At 42.3% G+C, this 19,617-nt stretch overlaps 1 protein-coding gene across 6 annotated transcripts in view; it reads left to right on the forward strand.

The window, feature by feature from the left end:
- The first annotated feature begins 934 nt into the window (after positions 1–934).
- CDON (cell adhesion associated, oncogene regulated) overlaps positions 935–19,617 on the forward strand; it is a 101,904-nt gene continuing 83,221 nt past the window's right edge. For 4 of the 6 annotated variants that reach the window (XR_005532221.1, XR_005532220.1, XR_005532222.1 and 1 more), the window contains exon 1: positions 1,059–1,470. The gene's annotated coding sequence lies outside the window, so the exon portion shown is untranslated. Of the gene's footprint in view, positions 964–1,058; positions 1,471–19,617 lie in introns of those variants that run through there. The other 2 variants (XM_039254863.1, XM_039254861.1) reach the window with 2 other exon arrangements.

The raw sequence follows: 19,617 nt of genomic DNA on the forward strand, positions 1-19,617 counted from the left end.
TGACATGGAGACCTGAGCTGAAGTTGGACGTCTGACAGACTGAACCACCTAAGAACCCCTAAAGATTTCATTTTTAAGGAATCTCTCCACCCACCCATGGTGGGGCTCAAACTCACAACCTGGAGATCAAGAGTCACACACTCCACCAACTGAGCCAGCCAGGCATCCCAGCACTGAAAGTTTTTGAACTTTCACTAGGCTCCTTTGTAGTTAAGCTAATAATAAGTAACGACAGTGGTTAAAAAAAAAAAAAAGGAACTGCTAGTAATAATGATGTTATATAGACTTCACAGTTCTCAAATGCCTGGTGAGTGGCAGGTGCTTTTCACCAAGTATCATACTTAGGCTTCACAACAACCTTTAAAAAGAATTTATTTTCCCCTTTTTCTGTTTAACAACTTAAGTTCAGTGAGATCAAATAACTCGAGGCAGGTCCAAAGGACGAGCTGGGAAGACTCTGGGACCAAAGACCAGGTTAGTTTCACCAGGGGACACCGAACCTCTCCTAGTCTCTGAGTTTTGCTACCTGTTTGCGTGCACGTGAACGCACGCCGTAAAACCACGCACAGAAAGTGCTGAAAAGGCTCAGCAGCCTTAAGCGGCGGGAAGCTGGAATCCGAAGACACAGCTCAGGTAGGAGCCAAAAGAAGGGCTGGCCTCCTTGGCTCTGCACGGAACTTAGGTAGGGAGCGAGGGGCGGGGCCTGGGCGGGCAAAAAGGGGAGCGTGGAGACAGTTTGTAGACCTGCCAGAAATGCCGCCTCTCCCGGGGAAGCAAGGTGAGGGGAAAGTGAGCGCAGGCATCTTGGCGTCTCCGTGAGTTGCCGAGGCAGCTCATCCTCACTGTCCTAAACCAAAGCGGAGACCATATTCAACCTTCCTGGGGCCGCTTTCCCGCAGAGCAAGCAGGAAGCGGACGAGGAGAAGGTCCTGCACAGAGCGCCACCCCCCTCACCGCAGATTGGTACGGCCCATCCCACTCCCCCCGCCGCTGATCTGGCAGGCTGCGCGCGCACCCTCCGGCAGGGCGCGGGCCGGCGGGGCGCTGCGGCCTCTGCGGCCCGGTTCCCTCCTCCCGCTCCTCGCGTGCTGCTCGCTGGCCCCGCGCCCGCCGGTTACGCGCCCGCGCGCCTTGGCGGAGAGTAGCGGGGACGCGCCCCGGTGGCTCCGCCTCCCCGCCTCCCCGCCCCCCCCAGCTCCCCTCCCTCGAGTCCCGGGTGCCCGGCTCGCGCGGCTCGGTGCGAGGAGAGCGGGGACCCCGCGCCAGGCAGCCCGCCCGCCCCTGCGTCCCCGCCCCGGCGTGCGAGGCGCCGCGCCCTCCTGCTGCCCTGCTCTGTGCATGGAGGGGCCCGTTCGGATCGCAGCCGCCGCCGCCGTAGCCGCCGCCAGCGCGCGGGGGATGACCTGGGGGTGGTTTTCGGAGCCGGCTGCTGCGCAGGAGGTCCGGGGACTGACTCTGCCCCGCTGAGAGGTGCGGGGGTGGGCCCGCCGTAGGATCGGAGGGAGGGGTGGTCCGGGGACCCCGGGCTTGGGGGCCACGCGGCTTGCGAGCGGGAGGTCCGCGGGAGGGCAGGTTGGCGCGCCCCGCAGGGCTTGGGCATCCCGGGCTGCGTGCGGGGTCTGGGGAGGGCGCTGACGGATGCCCAGCGGGGAGCGTCCTCGGGGACTCTGAGCCACCTCGTGCGAGGAGGCGGGGTGAGGTGTCAGTAATACGATTAAATCTCTTTGACAATGATCCGCTGGGGCAGGTGAGATCCAGCGTAGCCGGGAGTCAGGGGCGCCAGCACGTTTTCCCAAGGGAGCGGAACGGGATCCCTCGCCTCTCTCAACCTCCATCCCGCAGAGCGCCCGCGAGAGACAGTGATTTATGTGTAGGGAGAAGCAAGAGAAATTTCCTGCACAATGTATCTTCTCTTGCCTTCACAGGCTCAGTGACTTCCCAGCCCCAGGGAGTGTATTTTTCCTTCTCCTCTGTAAAGCTTTCTGTGGATTGCATTATCATTTGCTAAATACATTACAGCTCGCTATTTATCTCGGTCTGCAGCTTCCAGACCTTTGTTGCTTTCTCTCCACATCTAGGGATTTCAGTAATAAATCACTGAGGGGGATAGATAGACCCTCTTGCCCTTGCCTTCATTGTTCTCCCTAACCTCACCAAATCAGGTGGAAGGTTCTCCAAAGGGAGCTGTTCTCCAGAAAGCCTGCCTTCCCTGGTGAGGACTACGGAGGATGGCAGGTGCTTTAAGGGCAGGCTGCTTTCCAGTTGAGATCTAGAATTTAGAGAACATCGTAACAGAAAGTTAGTCTCTGTGTCCTAAATCAGACACCTTGAGAAACAGAAAGTTGACCTGAAAGCTAACATGAGATTTACTCTCAGGCCAGTGGTCAGCAAAAATGAAAGAGGCCAGCTCTGTTTCCATGCCTCACTGGTACCATTGCTCTCATACTTCCAGCTGACCCTTGGCGCGCCTAAAGGGCAGTGTCAAGGAGGACAAGGTGGGGAGGGGACCTGGGAAATAAATGGGTTTAATCTCAGTGCAATTGTAAGCATTTTTATTACATTTTATAGCTCAGTTTTTGAAAAGGAGTCTGTTTTAGCTGAAAATGGCCGGGGGTGGGGTGGGGTGGGGAGATAGTTCAACTTTTAGGACAAGATGAAAGAAAAAAATCCTGGAAATTTTAAATTAGTGCTTAACTAGAAAGCATTCTTAGGAACCCAAAGAGGCACCAAATACTGTAGTTTCTGTTATACACATGTTGAAATAAACTGCCTCATACTTTAAAGTTATATGAGAAGGATGGAGAAAACCTGTTTCATTTTGTAAAGACGTGCCCTGGGTGTGTGCTTGGCAGTGGGTAGAGCAGAAACATTTATATTTCTATAAAAAACACACAAGTGTATATTGTTTTAACTTGCATGCAAAAACTCGGATATAGTATTTGGAAATCTGTCTTTGTTTGAACAGTTTAGTCAACCAGGAAAATCGGTTACTAGAGGTACTGTGCTATTGTTTGTGTAGTAACTCACTTGGGATGCTTTGATTGATTGCTATGGTTCTCATCAACCTCCTCTTCTGTGGAAAGTACTTAAACAGCTCTGACTCTCAAGCGGGGAAGTACAAAGAACCCTTAGGACTCGGAGCATACTGATCTAGCTTGAGTTGGTTGGTTTCTAAAATCAGTCTTATCCTTTGCCTTCTTTGCAAGAGAGAAATTAAGTTCACTTTAAGATAGGATCCCCCCCCTCCCCGCCCCCATCAGCAGGGTATATGTGGATGGAGGCTTCCTGTGGGAACTTTTTCACAGGGCTTTGCTCGAAAGAGGTCAGGTAAACTTTGTTGGCCAGTTCTTCTGTGTTTCTCTTTTTTGCTTTGCCCTTGTGCTCTCCTAACTCTCCAGATGATCTCATTGATGGGTTTGTCACTATCTAAATTGAAGTAAAAATTTTCTTCTCTAGAAACGTTTCTTTTGCAGAAACTTAGACTAAAAATGGGTGATTGTGCCTAAGTATATCCTGGGAAAATGATTTCAGGAATTAAACATTATCTTAGGGAAATCAGGCTGGGATAGGAACTTTAAAATAAGTGATTGAAAAATTGGTTATTTATAACATGTAATTACATTAGCTGTGGCCTTGTAATTAGCATTTGTATGTTGCAGAAGAATAGAGAAGACAGCCCATCTGAAGAGCAGGTGAGGTGCCTCCCAGGTAGTCAGTCTTTAAGATATATGGTCTTACTACTAAATAGGAACTAATTAGATTAGAAAGAGAATTTGGAGTCTGGTTGCTAAATAGGTTGCTTTGAAGGACTTGATTTTATGGTGATTTTCAATGAGTGCTTTTTTTTGAAGTTGTGTTAATTGAATTAGATAATGTTTTATTGTTTTTAGTCAAGATTTTATATTGTATGTAAACGTTCTATTTATTTATAAACATTCCATTTATACATTTTTGTTGTATGTATGGTATTCACTGTTAAGAGATTGAGGAGGAGGGCTTTGATTCTTCTCAATTAAACTTCAAAAGATGGTATATGGGATATACTTAATGTCACTTTAAAAATATTGGATTACAATTAAGTGAAAAACTGGTTTGTTGGTTTTTTCTTTTTCTTCTTTTTTTTTTTAATCCTTCAAGTTTCCGTCATTGTTTGGGCTCTTTCCCCCATTGTCAGGCTTAAAACATACAGTATCATTGTCATCTGTCTCCTGAATAATGGTCCTGAGGTGATATTATTAATGTGGCTTTTTAAAATCAAACTAATTATACTTGCCTAAAAGAGCCACATGTGTGTGATTCTAGCTGCCTGGTGCCTTTTGAGAGCCCTGGAGACAAGCTAGTGAATAGAGCTGAAAATTCATTCTGTATTTGATTAAATGGAACAGACTCGCTGCTCCTTACCCCAGCAGGGGCTATGAGATCTCTTGATCCCCGAAGCGGCTCCAAGACCCTGGGAATTCCATTAGCGAGCACCTGAGGAATTTCTGCCCTGCAGTGCCTTTTGTGTGTGTGTGTGTGTGTGTGTGTGTGTAGAGGGATTGGAGCTGAGTGGTGATGGGGCGGTGGACGGAGGGGGTGGAGAGAGACTACATTAGAAGACTCCATATGTTAGCAGATCTAAAATCAAGGCATGACTTAACAGCTTATCTTGTAAGAGAAAAAAGCCCAAACTGAAGGCAGATTGCTAGTCAGGACTTTCTTACAAAGCAGGACTGTGGTGATGTGTTTTTAGCACTGAACTGAGCGCCCCTGTAAGTACAAGAAGTCACTTCTCTGCTCTCCCTCCGAAGCACAAGCATCTACACGTTGCAGACTTGGTAAGTTTTCTCTGAATGATCTTTTGATGCATATATAAAATTGTGTTATGGTTTGGTCTTGCCTGTAAGGGCCGATGTATTGTTCTAAAAACTTTTTAAACTGAGGGCAAAATCAGACTTTTATGTGCAGAGGTAAAATGCATGTTTGAATAGGCATATTTCAGTTTGCTCTTTTGTTTTTATATGCTTTCATTGCATCCTTGTTACATTATTGTAGGATTTAAATTCATTTAGGGTATCTGTCTCTTTCCTGGTGTCTTTTTGAGAGTTCTGATCTTTAGTATTTTTTTAAGGCATTGCTTTGCAGAGTTTGCTTGCAGCCACAAGTAAATGAAAATATATCTACTGAAAACATTCTGTAAATCTTGGGAGCAAAATATTTGAGGAACATGAGTGTGTCTTCCTCCCCACCCCCGTCCCCGGCAGCTGCCCCAAATAATTTTTGGATACAAACATTTTTCAGGATATTCGCCCAGTTTGTTTCTTGTGTACTTTTCCAGAAAGGGCAGTTCCGAATCTTGGATAGTATCATTAATTGATTTCCATATTCCAAGAAGAGTTAAACATGAATTTGAATTCTGGTGCTAGTTTTCCACTGGTGCAGAGTGCAGCAGCATATTTGCTGGGCAATGTGATATATTTTGTTCCTGATTATAATCCTGTTGTGTGTCACAGTTCTCTATTACCATGTAGCCCTCTCCCAGATTCTCCTCACAATACTGAATGTTGAGAAAATAAAGAAGCCTTTTAGAGCCTGTGTTTAATTTTTTCTCACCGTAATCCTAGCACGACTAAATTGAAAGAACCCTTGCATGCATTGGAGTCGATGCTGTAAGTTAGCATTGTGCCTGTCTTCATTCACACGTTTTCCAGTGGCTTCTGCTGTATGATATATTTTGATGGCCAGAGATCATAAAAAAACTACCCCTAAAGCACTTTGTGTCCTGCTGTATATCGGTTGGAATGTGAATAGGGACTTCAGTTCTTGACAGCTGGTGGTGATGTGCCTTTCAATCTAGAGTTAAGAACAGTGAAGTTCCTTGTATCTTACTTCAGAGGGTAAAGAAATCTACAGGTTATATGACAGAGCTTAGAAATCTGCTTATTCTTTTGTTGCTTGGAACTGTGGGGTTGATTTTATTTTCAGATTACCCTCCTACAAACAATTCAAAAGTTGATCTACAAAGCTTGCTTTTCAGCTGCCTATTCTTGTTTGACACTAGCTCACCTTTTTTTATTTATGTGAGCTGGGGAAGTGAGCTTGACCGATGTCTTGGTTTCCTCATCCATAAAATGGGGATGGTACCAATAGTATCTCTTACCACGTCGTGGGGATTACATGGGAGAATGAAAGTAAAGCCCTTGGGATATACTAGAATTATGACATGTGAGTGTTAGCTCCTGTTACTTTTAGTTAACTCTTACTGTACATATCACTCCATTACTTTGGTCCAGAGTCGTTTCTTTTAAGGACTAACATAGCAAAGAATTCTCAGAAGTTAGTAGTGTGGGTACATGCAAATAGTATGGTTCTTAATTTTGCAGTTGAACTGAAAAGGTGCTTGTAAACAATGTTGCATTTTTCCTGGTTGATTGTATAACATAAGAATGTACACATTCTTCAAAAAAAGAATAGTTTTGCCTGTTCTGCAACTATATTCATGCGAGTGAATTCCTATCGTATGTACTCTTTTATATGTGGTTTCTTGTACCATTCATAAGGTCTGTGAGATTGATTCATGTGATTGTGTATGGTAGTAGCTTGTGCTTTTTAAATTGTTGTAGCATCTTTTGTGGGTTTTGAAATTGGTAGTAGTTCATTTTATTGGCGCATTGGATATGTGGTCACTGGGAAAAAAGAAAAGGACACTTCTTCCATTATTTGAAAATCGGATCCTAGTGGCTAGCTCAGAAAATTTACCATGACCTTATTTTTGTATATAAGTATTAAAATGGGGTTGAAGGTAACATAGCTACTCTCAGTTATAATTATATAAACCAAATCCATTGTTTACCATGCTTCTGTGTATGTGTTTTTAGGGGGGAAGGAAGAGAGTCTCGGAACCGAGAAGAAGGATCATCTAAGGTAGCTTGTATCTTTCATGCTTAGGATGTAATGCCATAATCAGTCCTTAGAAATATACAAAAGAAACCACTAGCCTAGCATTAGCATGATACTCTTAGAAGAAAACAAAATGCAATATTCTTTTGAAAAAAAAATACACCAAAAATGAAGACCGTGGAGTAGGCTGTTGCTATGCTACAGAAAAATTTTGAAGAACAGGGCTGCACGCTTCAAGAGGACTTTTGGCTGCTAACCTTCTTACTTGCTGTCAGGCTGTGCCTGTGTTTAACATTTCAGTCCCTGTTGTTGGAAATTTCCTCATGCGCTCAGTAAAATTTATTTCACCAAACAGTGAAACAAGAATACAAGGTGATGTTGATGAATTAGAAGGTTGTTTGTTTGTTTTTTAATTGTGAGAGGGGGGTTGTGGTTGAGGTAGACCATTTGTTATATTTTTGTCCTTGGGAATATCGATGAAGGATTTTTCTGGATGTTCTTCTTGAACACAAGCCACTTTTCTCTTTAGGAGACACTAGTTTTCAGCTTTTGTAATTTCATTAAGTCTTAGAGTTTTATACTCCTTCACACAGGGTCGTTCTTGGCATACAGCCACGTGCATGGATGGCTTCCCCTGGATTCCAGAGGGGCAAGTTGACCCCTTTTTTTAACTCAGAAGTGGCCCAGATTTCAGAGAGATGGGAGGATTGAAATAGTGATATATGATTTATCTTTTGTCCTGTATGGGGTGCTCAAAAGATACAGATTTTGATTCAAAAGGAGGAAGGACTGTCTGTCAAATAGAGCTGCTTTGCCATGGAAAGTGCTCTTTTGCGGGGTACCAGCTCCTGATCACTGGACATTCGCTAGAGGCACTGTGGGAGGGGTCTTTTCCTTGGGGGAGAGATTGAACCGCTTGACCTCTGAGAGCCTTTCGAGTAGTGAGATTTCGTGAAATGGGCTTTTACAAAGTCATGATTCTACGCAACCAATATATGCATAATTTTGGAGGGAGAAAAATGTGTTAATAATTTCTAAACAGCCACTGAGTCAATACCAACCCGAGTTTATGGGGCACCTGGGTGGCTCAGTCGGTTAAGCGTCCGACTTTGGCTCAGGTCATGATCTCATGGTTCGTGGGTTCGAGCCCCACGTCAGGCTCTGTGCTGACAGCCAGCTCAGAGTCTGGAGCCTGTTTCAGATTCTGTGTCTCCCTCTCTGTCTCTGCCCCTCCCCTGCTCACGCTATCTCTCTGTCTCCCTAAGAAATAAATAAAAACATTAAAGAAAATTAAAAAAAAAAATACCAACCCGAGTTTAAAGTTGAGGACTGTCTCTGCTTGCTGGCTTTTTTCACTTTGAATGTAATCTCTCATTTATCACTAACAAGTAAACGTCAGCTATTCTTTCTGCCTTTCTTACTTAAAGAGAAAATAGAAACTTTTCCAGTATTCTAAGCGTGCCAGTGTCAGTAGCGGTAATACTTTACACGTATAGTATTTGTTCGCTCTCGATGTAGGTGCACATCTGAGAATTTCCTTGAGGCCATCTGCTGGCCCAGTTATTTCTTCACTCTTACAGCAGGTGTACAGTAAAATGAATAAAAATACATCTTCTCTCTCTGCCTTCTCTCCTCCCCCCTACTTTTCTGTACTTGAATTTCAAGAGAGAGAAATTACTTATACTTGGGGGATAAAGACCAATACCAGTGACTTATCCAAGCAACAAAACTAGTATCTGGGATATTTTCTGAGGTCCGTAGTTATTTAATCTAACCATGTACATATCTTGAATCTGTAAATGTATGTTATAAATTTGTGTTAATAGTTGATAATTACAGTGACTGAAGGTAGCGTAGAATCCTGAATCACCAAAATAACATCTTCTCTGTTTTAGAAGCAGAAAAGTATAGGATACTGCATTTTTACAGTTTTGCGTTCCACATACACATACAAACCCTCCGTGCCCTCCCTGTAATCCAGAAGCAGGTCTCTCTCTCTGCTCTGTTACCATTACCTTTTCCCCTGCCAGCTGCCTTTTCAAAATGGGAGAGGGGTGAGACGAGAGGAGGTTTAGAAAGTGTGACCAAAACAACAACAACAACAACAACAACTTTGTGTCTTCTACTTAAACTGCTACTGTGCCTTCTCCCTGTCTCCACTGGTGGTTTTGCCCCCACTCCAGATCACCCATTTTTCTCCATTTTACCAGAGTTTTAATCTTCCTGAAACCTAAATCGGATCATGTGACTGCTCTCCTTAAAATCGCTTTCTCCAGAGACCCCAAATCGTGCACTTGCTGAGGCCCAGGTGCTTTCCCTGCTGGGCACTCTGGCCATCAGCAGCTGCTTTGAATCACTTGAATATGCCTTGATCTCTGTGCTGCAGGCTGGGAGCACCGTCTCTCCTTTGCCTGATATCACCGTGTCGTCACTGCTTTCCTGTCTACTGTCCTTATCTTCCTCCGGCATCTTCTCGCCTCTGTGCGTGATCATCCCTCTCAGCCCCTTCCTCGCTCTATGTGTAACACGTACTAAACACCCAAACGGCCGAATGTGTCTGTGTATTCACCGCAAGCATCACTGTGCATCTGGATTTCTTGGGGGATTTTTAATTTTTTTAAACATTTTTAAAAATGTCTGTTATTTTTGAGAGAGAGAGAGAGACAGAGAACAAGCAGGGGAGGGGCAGAGAGAGAGGGAGACACAGAATCCAAAGCAGGCTCCAGGCTCCAAGCTGTCACCACAGAGCCTGATGTGGGGCTTGAACTCACAGACCCTGAGATAATGACCTGAGCCGAAGTCGAATTCTTAACCACCCAGGCGCTGCTCTCGGGGTGGGGGGGGTGGGGGGCTGTTTAAAATGCAAATTCTGATTCGGTAAGTCTGGGGTGAATCCCAAGATTCTCCCTTTCTAGCAAATTTCCAAATGATGTTGATGATGTTGGGGGGACCCCACTGAGTAGCAAGATCCACAGGTGATTTCAACATGCAGCCTGCTCCTAAAAAATCCAGCGATAGGGTGTCTGGGTGGCTCAGTCGATTCAGCGTCTGACTTCGGCTCAGATCATGATCTTGTGGTTCATGGGTTCGAGCCCTACATTGGGCTCTGTGCTGACAGCTCAGAGCCTGCTTTGGATTCTGTGTCTCCCTCTTTCTCTGCCCCTCTCCCTGCTCATGTTTTTTATCTCTCTCTCACTGAAAAATAAACATTAAAAAAATTTTTTTAAATCCAGTTATAGTCAGTGATTCTGCATGTAAACTTTGGGTATACCACAGCTTCAAATAATGAAGATTAAAGAATGCTTTAGATAAAGAACAAAATGGTTAGGGGCGCCTGGGTGGCTCAGTTGGTTGAGCATCTGATTTCAGCTCAGGTCATGATCTCGAGGTTTGTGGGTTCAAGCCCTGCGTCAGGCTCTGTGCTGACCGCTTAGAGCCTGGAGCCCGCTTTGGATTCTGTGTCCCCCTCTCTCTCTGACCCTCCCCTGCTCACGCTGCCTCTCTCTCTCTCTCTCAGAAATAAATAAAACATTTAAAAAAACCCAAAATAGTTAAATGTCAAATCATTGGAATCTTTGCATGATATTTTAACAGTTTAAAATTTTTTTTAAATCTTTTTATTTTTAAAAATTTTAAGTGGAGTTTTTTAAACGATTAACGATAAACGATTAACGATGTAAATATGTTTAAAACATGTAGTTTTCTTTGCTGCAGCATTTGGTGTCTAGAGAGCTGATGTCAAATTTTGCCTGTTTTTAAAATACTCCCTATTGCAGGTGTCCCCTCGGACATATCGGTTCTAAAAAGTGCATTCTCTCTTCTGTCTCTTGCCAGGGAAATGCCTGACAGTTGTTGGCTTTTTATGGTATCAGAGTAAAAGTAATTTGTGTTCTCTATTTTACTATAATTTGATATCTGTTCAATGAGTAATTGTACACACGGCCTGGTTGGAGGTAAATTTGGCAAGGGGGACAGATGTCTGATGGATAAAATGCGACTTTTATCAGGCCATGAAATTACTGTAGTGACATCAGAACTTGGCAGCCTCTTTTATTCCAATAAAAACAAAAATAGCATCATAAGCCAGGGAGAAGACATTTTTCTTGTCCATTTATTTTGGCTTGTTTTCATGGTTTTGGCCTCAGGGTGTGTATATAACAAAATAACAACACGGTGAGGAACAGGCAGGAAGAATTAGGGAGTGAACATAGTTTCAGCTGAAACTGATGTGCTGTTTATCATTCACCTCTGTTTCAGTACTTTAGACTGTTCCTCTCAGTTTGGTGAGGGGTGCGGGAGGGATAAGGAATCCTCCTCCATAAAGTAGAGTTTAACTTCAGTATTTGGCTTGAAGTTACATAGCTTGCAATGTATTGACAGAATCGGATGATTGGCTTATAAAATGGCCACACAATGGGTGTGATTACAAACGTGACAGTATAGTTTTGTAGAAAAGGTGCCACTTAATCCTTTTTATAAACACTGGTAAAATAATGTCATGTTACCAGTCAATTCAGTTTGATTGAATATAGTGTTTCCTCCTGCCCGTTTTCCCCTGTTCACTCTGTTGTGAAATTAGATTTTTAAATGTTACCATGACTTAGCGACCCCTCATACACCAGGAGATCAGTTTAGTGTCCAGGCATCCGAACAGTAGGTCAGTAGATCTTGGGACTACTCAGTACTGACAAGATACTTTTATTGCTCTTGATAGATTGCTAAGCTCCTGAATAGAACCATCCTAAAGTCTATTACATTCTGTCCATGGTTTGCTTTGTGGGTTCATATTACTGTGATCACCTTTTTGAACAAGCTCATTTGATTTCTTCCATTAAATCTTGGATGTTCATCCTAAATGGAATTACAAGTTTAGTTTTACAGTAAGGAGTCTGTAGTTCTAATGGGATAAAGTATATTTCAGACTGAATTCTAAATAGATATTTCTACTTAAGAACGTATTTTCAAGTCCTATTATTATCTGATTAGGATGGTTCTGATCTCTTTATCCATTCCTTTGATTCCTGTTTATCGATTAGGCAGATTTTCTTTTTTTATGCTCAAGTCCTTTTTGAGATTAAAACCAAACCATCAGAACTCTCCCCTGAATTTCGAATTCCCAGCTCTAGTTATCATGTTTTAGATTATTTTGTGTTTGGATTGGATTTTGACTGTAGACCTGTATAGGTCTTTCGCATAATTTTCATCTTACATTTTATTTTATTTTATTTTATTTTTATTTATTTCTAGGAGAGAGAGAGAGAGAGAGAGAGAGAGAGAGCGTGAGCAGGGAAGGGTCAGAGAGAGAGGGAGTCACAGACTGAAACAGGCTCCAGGCTCTGAGCTGGCAGTCAGCACAGAGCCCAACGCGGGGCTCGAACCCACGAACCGCGAGATCATGACCTAAGCGAAAGTCGGACGCTTAACCGGCTAAGCCACCCAGGCGCCCCTCATCTTACATTTTAGAGCTAAGTTTTTTAAATCCCATGGCTAACAAAAACCAATTTGAGTCATTATAAGATGGGTTGTTAACTGTGGTCTCATATTAGGCTAGCAAACACAGTTGTCATTATTTGTTATTTCTTTTGTGTTGGAGGATGCATTTTAAAAGAGCTATTGTCGTAGTGGTTAGGTCTTAAAATAATTGCACATTTGTTACTATGACAGCAGCCACAGTGGGGTTTTTAATCATACAATGCAGCTTGTGCAGAGATTGATATCAGCGTTTTGTGGCATCAAATAAATTTTAGCTCAGGGATTTGACTACATACATCTTACTATTGTCAGTAGGGGGCTTGTAGCCAGCTCCCAGAGTGGGATTCTAAATGTGAACCTTCCAAATCCTGGCTCTATCCCCTTCCACAGGAAAATAACAAATTGTTTTAAAGAGAACTTGTCAGTGTTTTAGTTATTTTGGGATTTCTCTTTGAGATAGGAGATTATCAGGGAAAAAAAGATAAGGAAGTGATTAACCCTGTAGGACAAAGATCAGATTCAGTGTTTTCTTAGCTGGTTGTACAGATATACAGAATACTTAATTAGTTGTGATCACAGAAGTGAGCCGGCCGAGGAAGCAAATCAGCAGACACCCCCACCCCCCTCATCAAACTCCCGAGGCTCTTCGACTACCAAGAAAGAGAAACTGAGGTGTGAGTTTTTCATTTCTGCAATGCAGACTCCCCTCCACCCCCTCATGTGAAATTTGAGTTTTCTGGAAAAAAAATCACGTGACATTTGGTACACAAACGAAGTCCCCATTTGCTTGTAAAGTTTCTTTCTAGCTCACTGAGAACTACTAACCTCTTTTGTATCTGATTTTACCTGGAGCGAATGTAAACTTGGGCAGTTTAACAATAGGTAAGGAAGGAGTGACGTATTGCTTTTGCAGACTTGGGCTCTGCTGCGAATGGTTGCACAGCACTGGGAAGGGAAGTGCTGTCCCGTCTGGGGTCACTGGAGGACCCACAGCCCCCTCCTCGCTCACTTGGTGCCTCCTGAAGAAGAGCTGCGGTTCCGGCGATGACAACTTCTGCAGTGTGGTTCTTTTTATTCCACACGCAGAGTGATCTCCTCTTGTTTCTGCTGGTGGTGGTTCTTTGTTTTTCTACTTGAATGCACGACACAGTGAAATTTTCACGCGAGTGGAAACCATGAGGACAGTACGTGATTGAGCATTAGTATCGCATATATGAGAGTTTTAATGTAGTTCAACGTTAAGAGCTTTGACATCTCTCTCATTCTGGGAATGGAGGTTCTTTGAAACTGGAGTCCTTCTTCTTAAGCTTAAATTAGATTATAATTGCACATTTGTCTGTGCTTAGGAATAGAATAGAATACTTCTAGGTTTTGTTTTGTCTTGTTTTTTTTTTTTTTCTCTTTGCCATTTCTAAACCACAGACTCTGCATTCTAGATTCTGTTGACCTCACGGAAGATACGGAAGTGAATTTTGCCCAAGATAAAATTGATTCCCTGCTCTCTTGTATTTTTAAACTCTCTCCTCTACAGAGGATGCTTTATTTTTATTTCTAGCCACAGGGATTCTTGCTTTCTAGCACATTTCTTTAGGGCAGGTACTTGTAAACGTCTCTAACAGAACATCCCAGCTGAAATGAAGTTTGGAAGCCCTTTCCAATTCTATGTAAAATAAAGAAAATAGCCAAAGGAGCTTTTGAGAAGTGCATCTCATTTGCATTTGTGTCTTTGGTTGTGGAATGAACATAAAATCCACATTAATAGGCTCTTTCCTCCTAATATTTCTTCTACGCACAGTACCCCATATCCAAGATATGACAGATGATATCAAGACATAATTTGGTTTTTTTCATTTCTCAGGTACCTCAGAAAATGAATCCAAGCTCTGCAGTTTTAAGTGATGCTTTTACTGTTGCTTTGGCCAGTTTTTACTTCCCTTTTGTTTTGTTGCTAATGCTAAAGCATTGAATGACAGCTAATTTGTATTATTTTGGTGAAAATCAAACCGGTCGTTAACTGTTTAAGGAAGTAGTTTAAAAATGGTTTCGCTGACAAGATCGAGAAGAAAAAAGAAACACAGATATTCTTAAAGGCAAATTTCACTCCTCCTCCTCCATTGGAGTGAAGAGTGAGCGGTAATAACAACAGACACCAGCTTCCAGTAAGAGGTGTGAGGCTGTTTATTTTCACTCTGGAGATGTATATACCACAGAAAGAAAACTCTGGCCTTGCTTAACCTAAGCAAGTCATTACTTATCTACGATCTGGCAAGCAATTTGATTAAAGTTGACAGAGCTCATATAATATCAGAACCAGGCCCTCCTAATGATTGATGAGGCTTGTCTGTAAGTCTTTTTTTTTTTTTTGAAAGGAGAAAAACTGAACAAGAGTGAATACTTGTTCAGAACTCTAATTGCCAAGTATAAGCCAAGTCTATAATGTAGTTTTGTGTATAGTGATTAATATGTATTAATTTGTATGTTGTTTTTAGGTAATTATTAAATGGCTTTACAATCGTATTTTTATGTCAGCAGGTTAATCTGGCTTTTACATGATTAAATTCTTAAAAGTTTTAGAGTTCCTGCCTGATATTTTTAACACCTTTTAAACATGGTTTTCTTTGATGTTTCTTTGATATTCTTTAGTGCAGTGGAAGTTTTAACCTATAATTTTCCTCTTTGTTCTGTTGTGAAATTGAATTATTTGGAAAGTCTTCGGCTTTAATTTTAATTTTCCAACCCCTTGCTCTCTAAGTGTATGAAAGTGATTTGGACAGTTGTCAGAGCATATTTGAGCGGTGGGGTGTTGTGACTCATTTCTTTGCTACATTATTTGTTTCTTTCCCAGCAGATTGATACTTGGTGTGACTTGAATGTGCAGAATGTTCTTGCAATGCTTTACATCATTATTCTATGTAGGGTGCTTAGCTCAACTAATGAAAACCGTTGTCTTTTTTTATCATTCACATGCTGCTTAGTAGACGTGGGCATAGGACTGGCAGACAGTTCCCCCACCCCCACCCCTTGTTTTAAGTAAACTTGGCATGTGAAGTTTCCAGATTAAGGGAACAGTTGGATTGAGAATGAATTCGTTTTCTGTAAAATTCTGGGAGTTTTCAGACATTGTATCATAGGGGTTTGGACGGGGGTAAGCTCTAGAAAGTGAGTACCTGAGGTCAAAGTCAGATTGCACTACCGTCTAGTGACATGACCTCCCTGTGCTTCGGTTTTGTCACCTATATAACAGGAATGAATAATCGCTTACCAGGCTCTTGGGTCACCTCATTTTAGTGTGCAGTGTGGTCAGGTAAATGCTTCTCGAGGGCCAGTGTTGCTGCCCTGAGTTAGAGTTGCTATCTGTGAGATGGGGGGCTCCTACCCACAGGATGTCATATTATGGTGACATAGCTGAAGTAGAGACTGTTGAATCGGAATCTAATGAGTAGGAATTAAACTTGGGGGAGCCACAAATGGGGGAATAAGCTGGCATTGATTGTGGTTTTGGATTGCTTAGAACCCGGCCCATAGCACAGAGCGCGGTTAGGTGAGTACTAGAAGGGCTAACACAGAACTTTTGGGAAAATTCCTGCGACTCTCCAAACAGGTGAATACCATTTGACTTTCTTGTTTCACATGTTCAATTCTGTAACTTTGTGACCTCCCCTTCCTCCTTCTTATCTCCCCAAACTCAGTGTAAATATACTTCCGTTTAAGACCAAGAAAATAAAATTTATTTTGTGAGAGATGTACTTCATACCTACCCTCATTGACATGTTCTTAGACCAAGGGCTACTTGTTGTTGATACCCTTTGCTAATTTTCCGTTGATAATTTCCCCAACAAGTGTCATCTATGGGAAATCCCAGTGTTTTCTAGCATTCTTAGTGTATGCTTCAATAATGAGCTTGACTCTTACGTCCTTTTAAATTTGTTCCTTTTCTTTTGGGCTCACATAGGGTCAGAACAGATGAACACTTAACTGGGCCTGGTAGCATTAAAGACCTTCAATAAAGTGCCATTCCCACTAGAATAGATGTGGGATTGTCAGATGTAAATATCTGTCTTGGAGATAGCCCCACCCTGGCCACGCCCCTCTTGTTTCTAGCTGGCCAGCCTGTGTGTGTTGCCTTCAAGTGACTGTTGAAGATTGAAATTTAGCGGTGGAGGTGGATCCAAAAAAGTGAAGAGGGGATTGTGGAACCAGAACACGATAGGTGGTGGTGGGCCACAGTCTTCCCCTTATGACTTTATGGCCATTCCCTCTTTATTCTGTAGGGCTTTTTTATTGTCCACAGTGACACTAATAATGCTTCAGGAAGGAGATGCTGATCCTGCATTTTTTGTTGTTGTCGTGTTCTTTCAGTTGAGCGCTGAGAATTCCGTCTGTTTCTTCCAGCCCACAGGTTGGCCTCATTATTGTATTTCTGTCACTGGAATCTGGGTTTTCAGGGAAACACCATAATTTTTGTACTAATACGTAACGTGTTTGCAAGAGACAACATCGCGCCACAACTCTGCAAATGCACAGACTTTTAAGATATTCCCAGGGGCACCTGGGTGGCTCAGTCAGTTCAGCTTCTGACTCCAGCTCAGGTCATGATCTCAGGTCTGTGGGTTCGAGCCCCGTGTTGGGCTCTGTGCTAACAGCTCAGAGCCTGGAGCCTGCTTCACATTCTATGTCTTCCTCTCTCTTTCTCTCTCTCTGCCCCCTCTCCTGCTCATGCTCTGTCTTTCAAAAATAAATAAACATTAAAAAAAACCTTAAAAACGGATATTTCTTCTGGGGCCTACAACATAGAGGATAAAGCTTGGTTGTATGCGTTTATAGAGTTTTTTTTAAGGTAGTGGTCTTGGTGGCCTTGGAGGTAGGTGGCTTTTATAGGATTCTTTTAACTGTTTTGATTTGGGGGACTGTGAATCATGTGTTTGAAACTATAATTCTTGTCCTATCCCCCAGCTCCACTCTCAACTCAGATTTGCAGGGATTTGTGTGATCAGGGAAATAGCTGTGTGTTTGATTCGTGAACATACCTGAATGGATAATGGCTTCTGTTTTGCTAAAAAGGGGTCAGCACACACACTTCTTCAGAGGGAAAAATGTTTATAAACTATTGTTGATTTAATGATTTTTACTACTAATCTCTTAATTATGTACAAAAATAATTAGAGGCAAACTTCTTGTGAAAGTAAAATTCACAAAACGAATACATAACCCCATACCACCACTATAATTCAAAAATGGAAATCTTTCATTTTTTAGATTGTCAATATTCTTTAATTGTTGAAAGCTACTCTGTTTTATATGTCACTTATTTGATACGATGTTTTTGATTTGAAGCATGATTAATAATATTTTTCTTTTTTGATAATGACCTTGTTTTTAACTACTGGCCCAGTATTTTGTGGGCAGTCACTTAAAAGTGCACTGCTATATATGGTACTGAGACATTAAACAACCCATTCAATGAAGTGTTTGTATGCACTAATATTGGCTGATTTCTGATGAGCCATAGTCCTGTGGGATCTTTGTAATACACGTATTCATAATGTCGTATAAGGCTGTGTGCTGTGTCACATGCTTTTCAAGCTTATCACGCTGATGCTGCCATGAGCTGGAAGAGAATTCACATCTGCTTTTCCTCTTACCTGTTTTTTGCCCTCTGTATTCTGTAACATCATTTGATGTTCACATGTCACAGACATGATCCAAAAACACGAACGCAAATTAGGCAATGTCATCTCGCGTCCTGTCTTCATTATCTCTGGCTTATGACCCACAGTGAGCTTATAGTAACTGAGTTCCAGCAGTGCAGAAACACAGTGAAATTCCTAAGAAATAATGTTCGTGTCTCCAACAATCCATCTGCAGGTTAAAATAGAGAAAGAGAAAATAAAAGTTGCTGGAGCTTGAAAAAACTAAAAAAAAAAAAAAAAAAAATAGAGAAAGAAAAACCAAAACTTGATAGTTTTGAGAATCCCTCCAGAATGAGAAGTGACCATGGATTCACACTGACATCAAAGGACATAAAACCAGATTTCTACACAGGCCTTTCTTTCATTTAGGAAGCTGTAGGTAGAAGGGGGTAAGTGGTAAATGTAGGCCTGGGATTGCCCTGGGTTCCGATGATACCCCGGCCCTTTATGGAATCTTGGGGAGGTTACTAGAGCTTTCTTCTTTACTTCTACCTCACTTGTAAAATGGAAACAATACCCATCTTTAGGATTGTTGTGAGGGTCGGCAAGGATACGTGTAAAATCTTTCACCAATAAACTTAATAATTGGTTCTTGTTATTCTTGGGAGTAATTAATTTCATAAGACAGATGTTTGGTAAGATGTTACAAGTAGATATATTTTCACACACAGCAAGCCAGCTACTCCCTGCCTAGTGGAAGCAAGAAGCAAGGGTGGGGTAGACTATCAGAATTATTTGGCAAGGTTCTTCATGCTAGATGTAGAGCCCCACCTCCTTAATCATTTCCAAGTGACCTACCATTACCACTGGGAATGTATCGTTGCTCATTTGTGCTGGGGCAGAAAGATGATAGATCTACTGACTGAAACATTTGAGTCTTTCGCTGGTAATGCAGACTTATTAAATGCTTGTACAATCTTTTAAAATCTTAATTTTATAAGTATGTATAAAGACAAACTTGTTTATTTAAATAAACCAGCAAGTTGATTTTGTCTGATATTGAAGGGGAATGACTAATGCACGTCGTCTATGTATAAATTAGCATGGTGGCATTTTGCTTTAAAAATGTGCTTGTTTTCCTTAGATATTTATTTACCAAATGCAGGACTTTCATTTTTTTTAATTTTTTTTAAAATTTATTTCTGAGAGAGAGAGAGAGGCAGCGTGAGCAGGGAAGGGTCAGAGAGAGAGGGAGACACAGAATCCGAAACAGGCTCCAGGCTCTGAGCTGGCTGTCAGCACAGAGCCCGACGTGGGGCTCGAACCCATGAGCCGCGAGATCATGACCTGAGCCAAAGTTGGACACTTAATCAACTGAGCCACCCAGACACCCCTAATTTTTTATTTTAATTTATTTTTGAGAGAGAGACACAGAGACAGAGCGCGAGCAGGGGAAGGGCAGAGAGAGAGAGAGGGAGACACAGAGTCGGAAGCAGGTTCCAGGCTCTGAGCTGTCATCACAGCGCCTGAAGCGGGGCTCGAAATCACCAACTGGGAGATCATGACCTGAGCTGAAGTCGGCCGCTTAACCAACTGAGCCACCCAGGCACCCCACAAATTCAGGGCTTTAAAAAGT

This window comes from Hyaena hyaena, unplaced genomic scaffold, assembly GCF_003009895.1.
Source record: "Hyaena hyaena isolate Hyena2069 unplaced genomic scaffold, ASM300989v1 scaffold_500, whole genome shotgun sequence".
NCBI classification, from domain to species: Eukaryota; Metazoa; Chordata; class Mammalia; order Carnivora; family Hyaenidae; genus Hyaena; species Hyaena hyaena.